The following is a 12855-nucleotide window of genomic DNA, read 5'->3' on the forward strand; positions in this document are numbered from 1 at the left end:
TCCTAAGAGCAACATCATCAGATTCTCAACCATTTTTAGAGGAGGAAGTTCATGTTTTTCCTTTGAATGACAAGTCCTCTTACCGCTCCAAGTTATCACCGTGAGGAATGCTACGATTTTGTCACCCTTCAAAAGAATTTGGATCTGATATCATCCCGGCTGTGCAATTAAAAAAATACTGAGGTTGCTCCACTCCTCTCCAAATTATACAACACATGCCTTAACGACTTTTGCTTTTCTGACTGCTGGAAAATTGATTCTGTATGAATTTATAAGAAATTTGGCGAAAGAACTGATCCATTATATTATCGTTCCATTAATCTACTCCCCATTTTAGCCAAAATATTTGAGTTCATAATTAACTAAGTTCTAGTACAGCGGTTAAACTTCTTATTGACCAATAATATGGATTTAAACAAGGGATTCTACAGCAGATATCCTAACTGTAATCTTTGAACAGATATCCTAACTGTAATATTTGCCCACAGGACAAAGAAGGTGAGGGTAGAGCGGTAGTCCTCGATATATCTAACGCTTTTGTCAGTGTATGTCATAATGGTCTCCTCAGGAAAATCAGATAATACTGTATAACTGGATAAATATTTTATATAATTAAATCTTTTTTCAATAAGAGAAGAATCCGGGTTGTCATCGACGGTCGTACATCTAAACAATATAATATATAGGTGTACCTCAGGGGTTTCTCTTTGGACTTTTGTTATTCCTAATAATCAAAAATTAACTCGCTGATAAACTTGTTTCTGAGATGAGTATATATTTGCTGATGACACAACGCTCTATAACAGGCACGAAGGGAAAACAAATATCTATGGAAATAGCAAACACACTAGAGGAATACCTCCAATATGAAGTTGAATAAGGACAAAAATGGATGGTCACTTTCTATGCTGCAAAAACTAAGCTTGTTACATTCAATAATCACAAAAAGATCTTCTCAACCACTAATAGCTATGACAAAACAAATATTACCTGAAAGTGCTTCTTTCAAACTCCTACGCTTTACATTAACGGGAAACATGAGTTCGACCAGATACATTGAGAGCATTTTCAAGGTCGTTGCGAAGAAGATGGGCTCTCTCTACTTTGCTAGAAAGCTACTTATTCCTGAAAGTATCATGTGTATCTACAAGGCCACCATTCGCCCATGTAAAGAGAACTGTTGTCACATTTTGGCTGGTGCATCTGCTACTAGTCTCTCACTTCTGAACATGGTTAAAAAGAGAGTCACCAACCTGGTACTTCCTGAACTGTCAGCTAAGCATCAACCTCTATCCCATCGTCGAGATGTTGCATCCCTCTGCCTGTTCTACAAGTATTTTAGTGGTGCATACTCTGACGTACAACAAGCACTTGTACCCCATCGACGTAAATAACCCCGACAAACCCGGCAAACAGCAAAATCACATACTTACCCAGTAGAGATCAATAGATGATAGAAGGCCTTCTACTGTAATAGTTTCTTCCACAGAACTGCTAGACTCTGGAACTCATTCCTAGATTCCTTCTTTTCCAACTGTACTTACATGTATAAGTTCAAGTGTAAAATGAACAGATATCGCAATGTTCAACTACCTACATAGTACCCCTGTAACTTATGTTTCGGAGACTAGCCTCTATACCAAAGTGGCGCTGTGCCTTGTTTGGGGTGAAAATGGATTAGAAAATCTGGATCATAAACTTATTTATATAACATACTCTTTTCCTGTTTTATTCCAAAAATAATAAAGTAACCCCGGACTAATTCCGCTTCTTCTTATTGGATGAGTTCTGGCCATTCCCATATTCCCATTCCCATATTCCGAACAACTAACCATGCTAAACGAACACTGATGTACCATTCAAAGATGACGTCGCAACGACGCCTACTTTTGCCTAATGAGTATATTGCTCACTCGGTTGCTTTGTAAATCTGTTCCAGTAATTAATTTCATTTTTTAAGCATGATTAAGTTTTTTTTAGGTCATTTATTTAAATATAATTTATCAAAACATTCAGAATCTATTAGAATCGTCGCCGATTTACAAATAAATATTTCGGCAATATCATCTACTGGATTCCCTCACTGTATATATCCTTCCCAACTCTCTCCTCCTCTCTCTCTCTCTCTCTCATTCGTTATTGAAACCTGTGCAATGTGGATGGAAAATTGTTAGTCAATTAAAATCGGGACCTTGAACACCTTGACCATGTATGCTCAATCTTCCACATGGATTCTGTCCGCGGCGAACAAAAAATTATGATCCGATCGCAGTCGGCCACGGAGATAAAAGCGAAGTGGAGGCACGATCGCAGCCAGGTTGCAAACAGTTGAAATATCAACCATATTTTATAATAAGTTTGCTCCTTTATTGTTTTTAAAAAATATATTTTAGAAGTAAATATTTCGGTCACTGTTTTTATACAAACGTTTAAGGTCAGTCCAGTGCTCCTGCCAGTAAAGACGCCGATAGAGAACTCGACGAAAAACCCACATCAGACGTTACCAATGCCATACGAACCTCTTGATCCATGTTTGATATAAAAGGCATTTATATTGTCTATTAACGTGTATTGCCCCGGGGAGCTGATTGCAGTACACAGGACTTAACAACCGTTTAACGAATTTCATTTCCACGACGCGGACACACAAAGTTACTCTCCCCGGCAAACGAGTGTTTGGTAGGATATCACCTAGGATTTTGTCAAACAATTCTTGGAGTAAATTGCGATGATTGTAAAGAAAGGACATTTCTACAATGCCCCGTTGCAAACATTTTGTCTTTATTATATACTGTGAAGATCATCTCTAGTTTATAAATAACTGTTTACACAGGAGTGATATTATTTTTATATTGTTTGTTGCTCTCTAGATATTATGCGGTCACTTTAGATTAATTCGACTGGCAAACTATTTTTATAATACTTTTGCCTAACTCCAAGAAGTTTTCGAGAGGACACGTATTCCAAAACTATCTATTTAGTTAAAAGCAATTATAAAAGTGGTGTCTATAGACGATAGCATATTCAAGTGTCTATTATAACTGACTCCTTTATTTAGAATATGTTAGAGAATATAAAGCTTAAAAATATATATAATGCATTTCAATAGGTTTATTGAGATTTTTGATATTGCAATTGATCATTGAAGATCAATTATCTCTGAGACGGAAAGTGGCATCAGGATACTGGCTGAACTTCGCTTTATCTTGAGGTGAGAGGAAAGCAATTGCTCTGTTCAGGGCAGGTCGCATGGTAGAGATCACGGAGAAGTGTAAAATTTATATCAGCCTCGGATTAATTTTATATGCATTGACACATTTTTTTATCAGCATCAGTCTTGTTTGAGTATAGTTTGGTAATTACGATACTCAATATTTTGAACATTAGTGGGCGGGTAAAAGTGTAAGCAACACTCGATTAGAGAGCAATAGAAGGAAAAATGAAAGCGGATATTAGGTAAATCAGGGTTTTCATTGGAATTGCCCATACAAAATCTTACATTCTGTTTTTTTTATGTAGTCGCATATGCGATTACCATAGCAATTAGTGTTTGAGTTGCGACGTTTGTGTTATGAAATCTATGATTATGAAGTCATCTAGTAAAATCGATGGACAAATACTATTTACACAACATACCAGAGTATGAGTTATTTTTACCTGTTAATAGATTTTAACTTCCTAATTTATTTATGGATTATCGATTTCTTATTAGGCGATTCAGGGAAGCAGTGGACTGAGGGATAAAGATGAGGACGTTGAAAGAAAGAATAAAAACAAAACAATATTTTTGTCATGATTCGAAAAAAAGTTGTCGCAGTTTCGACTAATATGACACGAGATGCGATGTCAGAAACTACAGCAAAGTCTAAACTTCGTTCGGAGCAATAGCTATACAGGGGTCCTTGTAACTTACACTTGCTACAAAGGCAGGCCTCTTAAAATTACTTTAAGGTGTGAGTTTTCCATTCTAAAAAGGATAACCTCGATCACGTGACGACATTTCCATGAAGCTCCCTTATATGTACATGAATCGTGAAGATAAAGAGTAAACTAAGCTATGTTACATTAAAGTATATTGCTTAAATTATTGAGCTACTGTAATTTTGATACAACTAAAAGTATAAGTGATAAAATTAAGATGCGGTTATCGAAAAAAAAACAACTCGCATTCTTTGTTCCGAGTGCCCCACTTTTATTGAATTGAGTGAGGGTTGTGCAGACGTGTATTGGAGAATGTTTTTCGCTTTTTTATATTATTAGTTCTGCGAAAATATTCAACGTTAATGTATAGTATTTAAATTGTCGATTTCCTGTTGTTTCAGATTCTTACAGTAACATATAATATGCAAGAATATAGAAATAGAATTGGACATTTTCTGAGTTTCAAATTTAGAGTCAGCAAGTTGTATTGATTTTCGTTCTTGCGGGCATATTATCGCTAATAGTTTACAGTCGATATATGTAACTGCATATTAATATAATGCATTATTATACTGCGTTTGCTGAGATTCATTTATAACTTCTTTACTATAGGCACAGCCGACATGACAACAGACATACTAACGCATGCATATTATAATGATGTACTTTTCTTGGAATTGACTGTGCCGAGCATGCACAGAATCGCACAATCGTATGAGTGTGTCCTACCTGCGGAGAAAAGCGAACTCGGGACTTTTCGATTGCAAATCAAGTCCATTAATGAATTACACCCATCTTACCTCAAAGTAAAGATTTAGTTTCGCCCAACGGCTATGAAAAGAACAAGCAGACAAGTGATTTGCGGGTTTTGAAATACGCTGCTTTGATAATGTGATTTTCGTATCTGGCGCATCGATTCAGCGAGATTATTTGTACCTGCTTGGGTAATGTGTGTGTCTATTAAACGGTATCTATTCGTGGTGTAGCGTGCCGATTCGGTTGTGGTATTCAGAATTGCGTGGACGAATTTGTTAAGGACCGTGCCGTCACTTGTGAGAAATATATATATATATATATATATATATACATTTTTTTCTGGCGCTCTCCTTCCCTCCTGTAGTGACAAGCTATTTCGGCCACCATGGCCTTTGCCCCGAAGCTCATACCTGTGTTTGATGGCCGTGAACCCAGACAGTCAGTAGTGGAGTGGTTGGAGAAAACTGAACTAATATGTCAGCTGAGTTGGGTGAAGCACATAAAGTGCGTTATCTCGATGAGCTTATCAGGCGGCGCACTGCAATGATGAAAAGTGGGTCGATTTTGAGTGTATAAAGAAAATACTGTACATAGCGTTTGCTTTTGATCCTTTCGCTGCAGGGAAGCAGTTTGCAGCACGCTGCCTCAAACCAAGTGAAACAGTTGACGTATTTTTAGCAGAACTACGCAGGCTTGCGGTCCTGTTTCGAGGCATATCGGATCAATTCCTTCAATGTGCATTCATTGCTGGATTGCCGGATCATGTGGAAGACTTGCTACGAGCATCCTCCTAGATGTAGAACCTAGATCTATCATACTGCCATTTTAAAGAATTGCACGGGAGTTCCACAGAAGCTGCATTAGCTGCATGGTCAGGACAAATTACACCTAAGGAGACCGACACTTCACGGCGGTGTTACAAGTGTAATGGACTCAATCATAGAGCAAACGATTGCCTGCTGGATAGTGCGACGGGAAGAGATGGCTCAACAACCTATCACGTGTTACCGATATAAGCAACGAAGGAACCTTGCCAGATTTTGTCCGGCAAACGAGCAGGGGACGGGAATTAAGCGCCAGTCTCATCCCGGAAACTGGTGTAATTGGCGTATTGCCGGTTATCACTGTTCACATCAATGGGCTACCGCGTATAGATCTAGTGAATACTAGATGAACAAAGTCACTGGTCCGCAAGTCCTGTTGCAAGGAATGGACGATAAATGTGACAGCGGTGCTCACAGCAAATGGAAGCACACCGTGCTGCTGTTTAATAGGAATAGTGCAAGTGAAACTTGGTGTAATGCGGGGTATTAGCATGGAAGTCATAATTGTTGGTGGATACTTTCTGGGATTTGATTTATTGCTTGGGCTGGACGCAATTACGCGACTGGAATGAGTAGCTGTGTTTAGTGAAGGTAAGCAAATTTAGCTGCTTCCACTGCACGAATTTTTACCTATACCCTCTCCCAGTAAAAATGAAAATGCCCTTTTTTAACCAGGTTTGAGGAGTGAAAATTTTCTGTAGAAGTTAACCTAAATGCCCGATTTTTTCAGGAGATATTAACCTAAATAACCTAAATAACCAATAAATATTAACTACCCATGCGGGGTCGCAGAAATACCTGGATTAGGACCCAGGCGCGGGGCGAACGCCTTCGGAGCTGATGGACCCGTAGGTCTTCCCAGGTCATCCGTCTAGGAGAAGGAAAACTCTGAAACTAAACCTAGGGGAGGGAGGCCTCTTCAGTCCTGGACGACAACCTTCCTAGAGCTGGTGACTCAAACAAATCACCGGTTGGCAAACCTAAACTGCTTAAGGAGGAGATAGGCTCTGTCTATCGCCCGGCTTTCATACTCCTTCTTTGCCTATTGGCCAGACGTAGAGGTACTATCACAGGGACTCTGCTGAATGGCCCAGTGGTTGACCTTGTTTCCTGACTAGGGCAATTAACGCCGCTTCTCCCCACTCCCGCCACATCCCATCCCCCTAAACTGGATACAGTGGGGTGCTTCAGTGCCATATATGTCGGTGCAGTTGGACTGGGCTGGCTTTGCCTAACGGATTGAGGGTACTGGATTGACAGTTCCTGGTTGCTGTTTCCGACTGATAGTACAGGAGCCCTAACTCTTTGGTAGCGCTTAGAGCGGCTGCTCTATCAACAGTTGTAAAATATCGGGATGTTTGTAGTGCCATGTCGCGCATGGAAAGGCACCCTGCACTCATTCCCGGTGGGCTTTCCTGAGGCCACAATCCTGTGGGTGAGGACAGCTGATAGTCTACTTGTATTGCATGTCTGGTATTCTGTACAACTACTTGTCCAGCACCCCCTCACTCACTCACCCTAACTGAAAGTTTTAAATAAAATAAAATGAAATGACAGTTCAAGCAAAAGTTACGTTTAAACCAGGACCAAACTCAAAGAAAACCAACCTGCCTCCTCCCTTGAGGCTTGCATTTACTAATATCCGCGGGCTTAGAACTAACTTAGATGATGTTGAGTCATTTCCCCTTGTAAACACCCCGGATATCTTAGCATTAAGTGAAACTAACCTTCACTCCTCCATTCCCTCTAACCACTTTTACATGCCTGGTTATCTCCCACTCTACCGTAAGGACTCGGACAGATATATGCATGGACTTGGAGTCTATATTCGTAACACCCTCCCCCTGACTAGAGAAATAAAACTAGAATCAGAGGACCAGGCCTTTATGTGATTCAGACTAAATATGCAACACAATATTAGCTACTTGTATTTTCTCTACTGATCTCCCTCAAACCAAGACTGTACCCTAATAAACAAAGTCCCAGACAGCATAGATATAGCACTCTCCCTCGATACTAGCGCACAAATACATGTATTTGCTGACTTCAATGTCCACCACATTAACTGGCTAGGATTCTCTTATCACACAGACGTAGCTGGTAGCGCAACACATAGCTTCTCTATATCCCAGTCCCTATCTCAGTTGGTTACATTTTCGACACGTTTCCCAGACCACAAGATCAACATGCCTCACTTCTAGATCTCTTTCTGACAACGGTTCCCAATGACTGTACAACAAATGCCCACATCCCACTCGGGAATGCTGATCGCGCTGTGATAATGGTAGAAATCAGCTTAAATTCTCGCCCTAAAACTGAAGACCCACTACTCAAAACAACGAGGTATTACAAAAAGGCTGATTGGGAAGCCATCAGGGAGCTTATCAGAGATGCCCCATGGCAAAATATCTTTACTTTTCCAGTGGAACAGTGTGCAAATGAGACCACTGAATTGTTCAAAACTGCTATTGAAGCACATGTTCCCGTACGGAAATTCTATAGCAAGCCCCACTCCCCCCAATGGTTTACTTCTGCTTGTGCAGCTGCCATTTGTCAAAGGCTGCATGCATTCCGCAGATTCAACCGACATAAATCCAGCTCAAATAAACAGAAGTTTATAGAAGCTAGAAATAATTGTAAGAGAGTGATAGAGACAGCTAAGACAGATTACTCTGAAACCACCAGAAAACGCATCGGAGCACAGAAATTAGGAACCCGGGATATTTGGAAAATCTACAACAGATAATGGGCAGTCAACTATTCCCCCACTATCAAACGATCATGAGGTTGCTTGCACGGCAACTGACAAGGCTAATCTGCTTGCCAGTCGGTTTGCCTCAAACTCCACACTGAACTCGGTACACCACTCACTCCCTGATTTTCCTCTGCGAACAGACGCCTCACCAGACGATTTGAAAATCACCCCTTCTCAGGTACATGCTATTATAAAAAACCTAGACACCTCAAAAGCGTGTGGACCAGATCTCATCCCGGCTGTGCTATTAAAAAAATGCTCTGCCGAGGTTGCTCCAGTTCTGTCCAAACTTTACAATAAATGCCTTAACGAATCTTGTTTTCCCGACTGCTGGAAAACCGCTTCTGTGGTACCAGTCTTCAAGAATTCTGGTGAAAGAACTGACCCACTAAATTATCGCCCCATTAGCCTCCTCCCGCTTTTCGCCAAAATATTTGGGTCCTTAGTTAATCAAGCCCTAGTCCAGCACCTAACAGCTGCTAAACTCCTGACTGACAAATAATATGGATTCAGGCAAGTCCGTTCAACAGCAGATATCTTAACTGTAGTTTCTGAACGTATATACCGTTCATTGGATAAAACAGGGGAGGGTAGAGCGGTGGCCCTCGATATATCTAAGGCTTTTGACAGGGTATGGCACGATGGTCTTCTAAGGAAAATTAGATCATATGGAATCACTGGAAGAATTAATAATGTAATTAAATCCTTCTTAAGTAATAGAAAAATCATAGTTGTCCTCGACGGTCGTACATCCAAACAATACGACATAAATGCGGGAGTACCTCAGGGGTCTATCCTTGGACCTCTATTATTCCTGATATTCATAAACGACGTCCCTGATAAAATTGTTTCGGAGATGGGTATATTTGCCGATGACTTCACTCTCTATAACAGATATGAGGGGAAAACAAACAAACACATATCCAAGGAGATGGCAGAAACACTAGAGGATGACCTCCAATCCGTAGTAGAATGGGGACAAAAATGGTTGGTCACATTCAATGCTGCTAAGGCTAAGCCTGTTTCTTTCAATAACTACAAGAAACCTTCTCTACCACCAATAGCAATGGCCAAGAACACATTACCTGAAAGTACTTCTTTTAAACTCCTCGGCCCAACGTTTATAGGGAATATGAGCTGGAATAGATACATTGAGAGCATTGCCAAGGCTGCTGCAAGGAAGGTTGGCTCCCTCTACCGTGCTAGAATACTACTTACGCCTGACAGTATCCTATACCTCTATAAGGCAACCATTCGCCCATGTATGGAGTACTGTTGTCACATCTGGGCTGGTGCATCTGCTTCTTGTCTCTCGCTCCTGGACAGGGTTCAAAAGAGAGTCGCCAACCTGATAGGTCCTGAACTGTCATCTAGGCTTCAGCCTCTGTCCCATCGACGAGATGTTGCATCCCTCTGCCTGTTCTACAAATACTTCAATGGTGAATGCTCTGACGAACTGCAAACACTTGTACCTCCCCGATGTAACTACCCCCGACAAACCCGACAAGCTACTAAGTCTCATCCCTTTACGGTAGAGATCCCTAGGTGCAAGAAAGCCTTTTACTCCAATAGTTTCTTCCCCAGAACTGCGGGTCTTTGGAACTCCCTTCCAGGATTCTGCTTTCCCTACTGCAACAATATGCAGAAGTTCAAGTGTAATGTCAACAAACATCTTTCTACTCATCTCCCTTCATAATGACCCCGCTAATTAAGTCTCTGATAGTAGCCCCCTGCTTCAAAGTGGCACTGTGCCTTGTTTGGGGTGAAAATTGAATAAAAAAAAAATAAAAATCTTAGCAAGGCCAATGTTGCTGCTATCACCATCACCGATCTTGACTTATCCACATAGTATGAAAAGAACACTCGGAAGTGGACCACATCGTGGAAATGGGCTGGCAACCAACATCCACTTACGTTGAGAAATAGACTTGCAGAGTATCCAGACCCACCAATTCGCGAGGAATAGGATGGCGAACTGCAGATGTGGATTGATAATGGTTGGTTGCTGCCATATCCTGATGACGAACTTGGAACATCCCACTGTCTAATTCCATTCATGGCGATAGTGCAGTAGAATAAGCAGAAAGTGCGACCCGTTATGGATTATCGGGAACTAAATAACTGTGGACGTGTATGCGGCAAACGCCGATGTTTTCTGACAAATATTGAGGGAATGGCGTCAACAGGGACCAAACGTGGGAGTGTTGGATCTACGCCGACCATACTTTTAAGTAGCTGTTGACAAATCCCTGTGGCCATTCCAAACAAAAGAGATGAAGGGACAGCTATATTGCCCCACCCGCCTAGGATTTGGGCTTAACATTACCCATTTAATAATGCGGCCCATTGTCAATATCGCCCTCAGCAGGAGCGCGGAAAATTGTTATGGAGGAGCAGAAGTGAGCTTCCAACAGTGCCCGATAAACTTACTCGCCGAATTTTATTTTAAGTGTGCAGGAAACTGTCTCATCATTTCCCGGTGTGTGGCTGCTTACGAGTCGCTACAGCGTTTCTAAAACGAATGGCAAATATGAGGGCGACTGCATGGGATTATGAAGTGCTAGACCCTATTCTAGCACAGATGATCGAAGACATTTGTTTGAGAGCAGCCCAGGACAATCCATAAAATGTGACAGGTGTCTCTGGGGAGAAGATGTTACAGTGTAGGTAAACGCTAGTTCCATTGCTGCAGGCGTGATAGTGGAAAGCAATGGTTCCATGGCAGGGGAAGCAGGCTGGCTCCTAGCATTGCATCTAGACAAACGCCTAAATTAAGCTGAGCTTGATGTTGTGCCCAAGTTGTATACACACACACACACACACACACACACACACACACATATATATATATATATATATATATATATATATATATATATATATTGTGTACAGAAAGTTGTTAGTTGAGACAGATCATTGGTACCGTCGGTTTCAAGCGCGATAATAAGGCCTGGTTAAGGTATCCTTATCAAGCTCTCTTCAGCCAATATTCGTCGTATATATATATATATATATATATATATATATATATATATATATATATATGAGCAAAATCTTAATAAATTATGTTAAAAAACACTTTGAAATGAGTTAAAAGCATATTTAATCTGAAAAGGAAACACTAGATAAATGGATAGTCCTTAATCCCCGGAGTTTCGAAGAAATAATTTCCTTCTCATCAGAGGGTAGGAATTAGCAAAATGTCGGATCAGATTTTGCATGCAGAAGTATTTGATGAAACAGCAAGTAAGTCAAAGATCCTACTTGAAAACAAAAAAAAGTGAAGCAGAGGGAATATCTTAAAGAAAAAGGTGATTACACAGGAATGGATAGTTTGGTGGAAGATAAAAATCCAGTGACGGTAAAATCCAAATGTAAAACTTCAAAAAGGTTAAAAAAATTTCCATTTGTACAAGTAAAATCCAAGGAGATCCCGTAATTGGAAGAAGATGGTCCATAATAATGAAAAGGCAGAAATCAATGGAATAATTCAGAAAAATGTGTACAAGGAAAAAAGAAAAGATTCCAATAATATTAAAAAAAGAAAAAACAAGATGTGCGTTTCACTCTACTTCCGAGGCATAAATATAAATAAGAAAGATCTGGGAAGAGAAAGAAGAGAAAAAAATGATGATAAAATTAAATATAAAATATAAAATAAAGGGAAACAAAAGCCAAAACGTCCCAGACAGGAAATGTTAAAGGCGCGAAAAATATATAGGGCAAAATAATATAGGTCAACTGAAATGTACAGGTCATCACTAAAAAAATGTCAGCAAGAGTTGTTAAACGACACTAAAAGGAAAATAAAAATAAATAAATAAATAAGTAATAAATATATAGAAAATTAAGAATAAATAAATAAAAAATAAAATATAATATTAGCAAAAAAATAAAATATAATATTAACAAAAACATTAAATATAAAATATAAAATAAAATAAGGTAAGAATAAAAAATAAAAATTATTTAAGGGGAGAGGATGGCCGCTATCTTCAAATTCAGGAAAAAAAAGTAAGTAAATGCATACAGTAAAATGAAAGTGTGGGTAGATTGATATATTAGATAGATAGGAAAATTTTAAGAATAAAACAGAAAATGCAAATAAAAAACCGGCCATGCAAAGAAGAGATAGAGAATTAAAATAAAGGAGTATTAAATTATAAAGTATAAAAAGGTATGTCAAAAACGATAAAGTTAAAGAAAAATCTTTATATCTATATAAAGGGTAAAAGGAATAACTATGTAATTTCAAAATTGCCATGATTAAATTTGGACTATATTTAACAAAAATAGATCAGTTCATTTTTAGAATTTATTATATTGTTACGTTGAGGGGAATTAATTATAGTTATAGCTTTGGTTGTGCAGAGACGACATGATTTAGAGCCTGGAGTATAAGACTTAACTTGTTTTATAATATTCCATTTGATTGAGAAGGGAATATTGTTAGAGTTAAGTGTTTTAATTAAAGTTGTTATTATTAGAATTATGTTTGTTTACAGAAGAAATGTGGTTTGATATTCTTTTCTTAATTAATTTTGAAGTAGCGCCGATATATGTATGTACTAAATTAAAAGCTCGATGTCTGGTATTAAT

The sequence above is a fragment of the Euprymna scolopes genome, chromosome 16 (assembly GCF_053919585.1).
Source record: "Euprymna scolopes isolate OS-2025 chromosome 16, ASM5391958v1, whole genome shotgun sequence".
Classification (NCBI taxonomy): Eukaryota; Metazoa; Mollusca; class Cephalopoda; order Sepiida; family Sepiolidae; genus Euprymna; species Euprymna scolopes.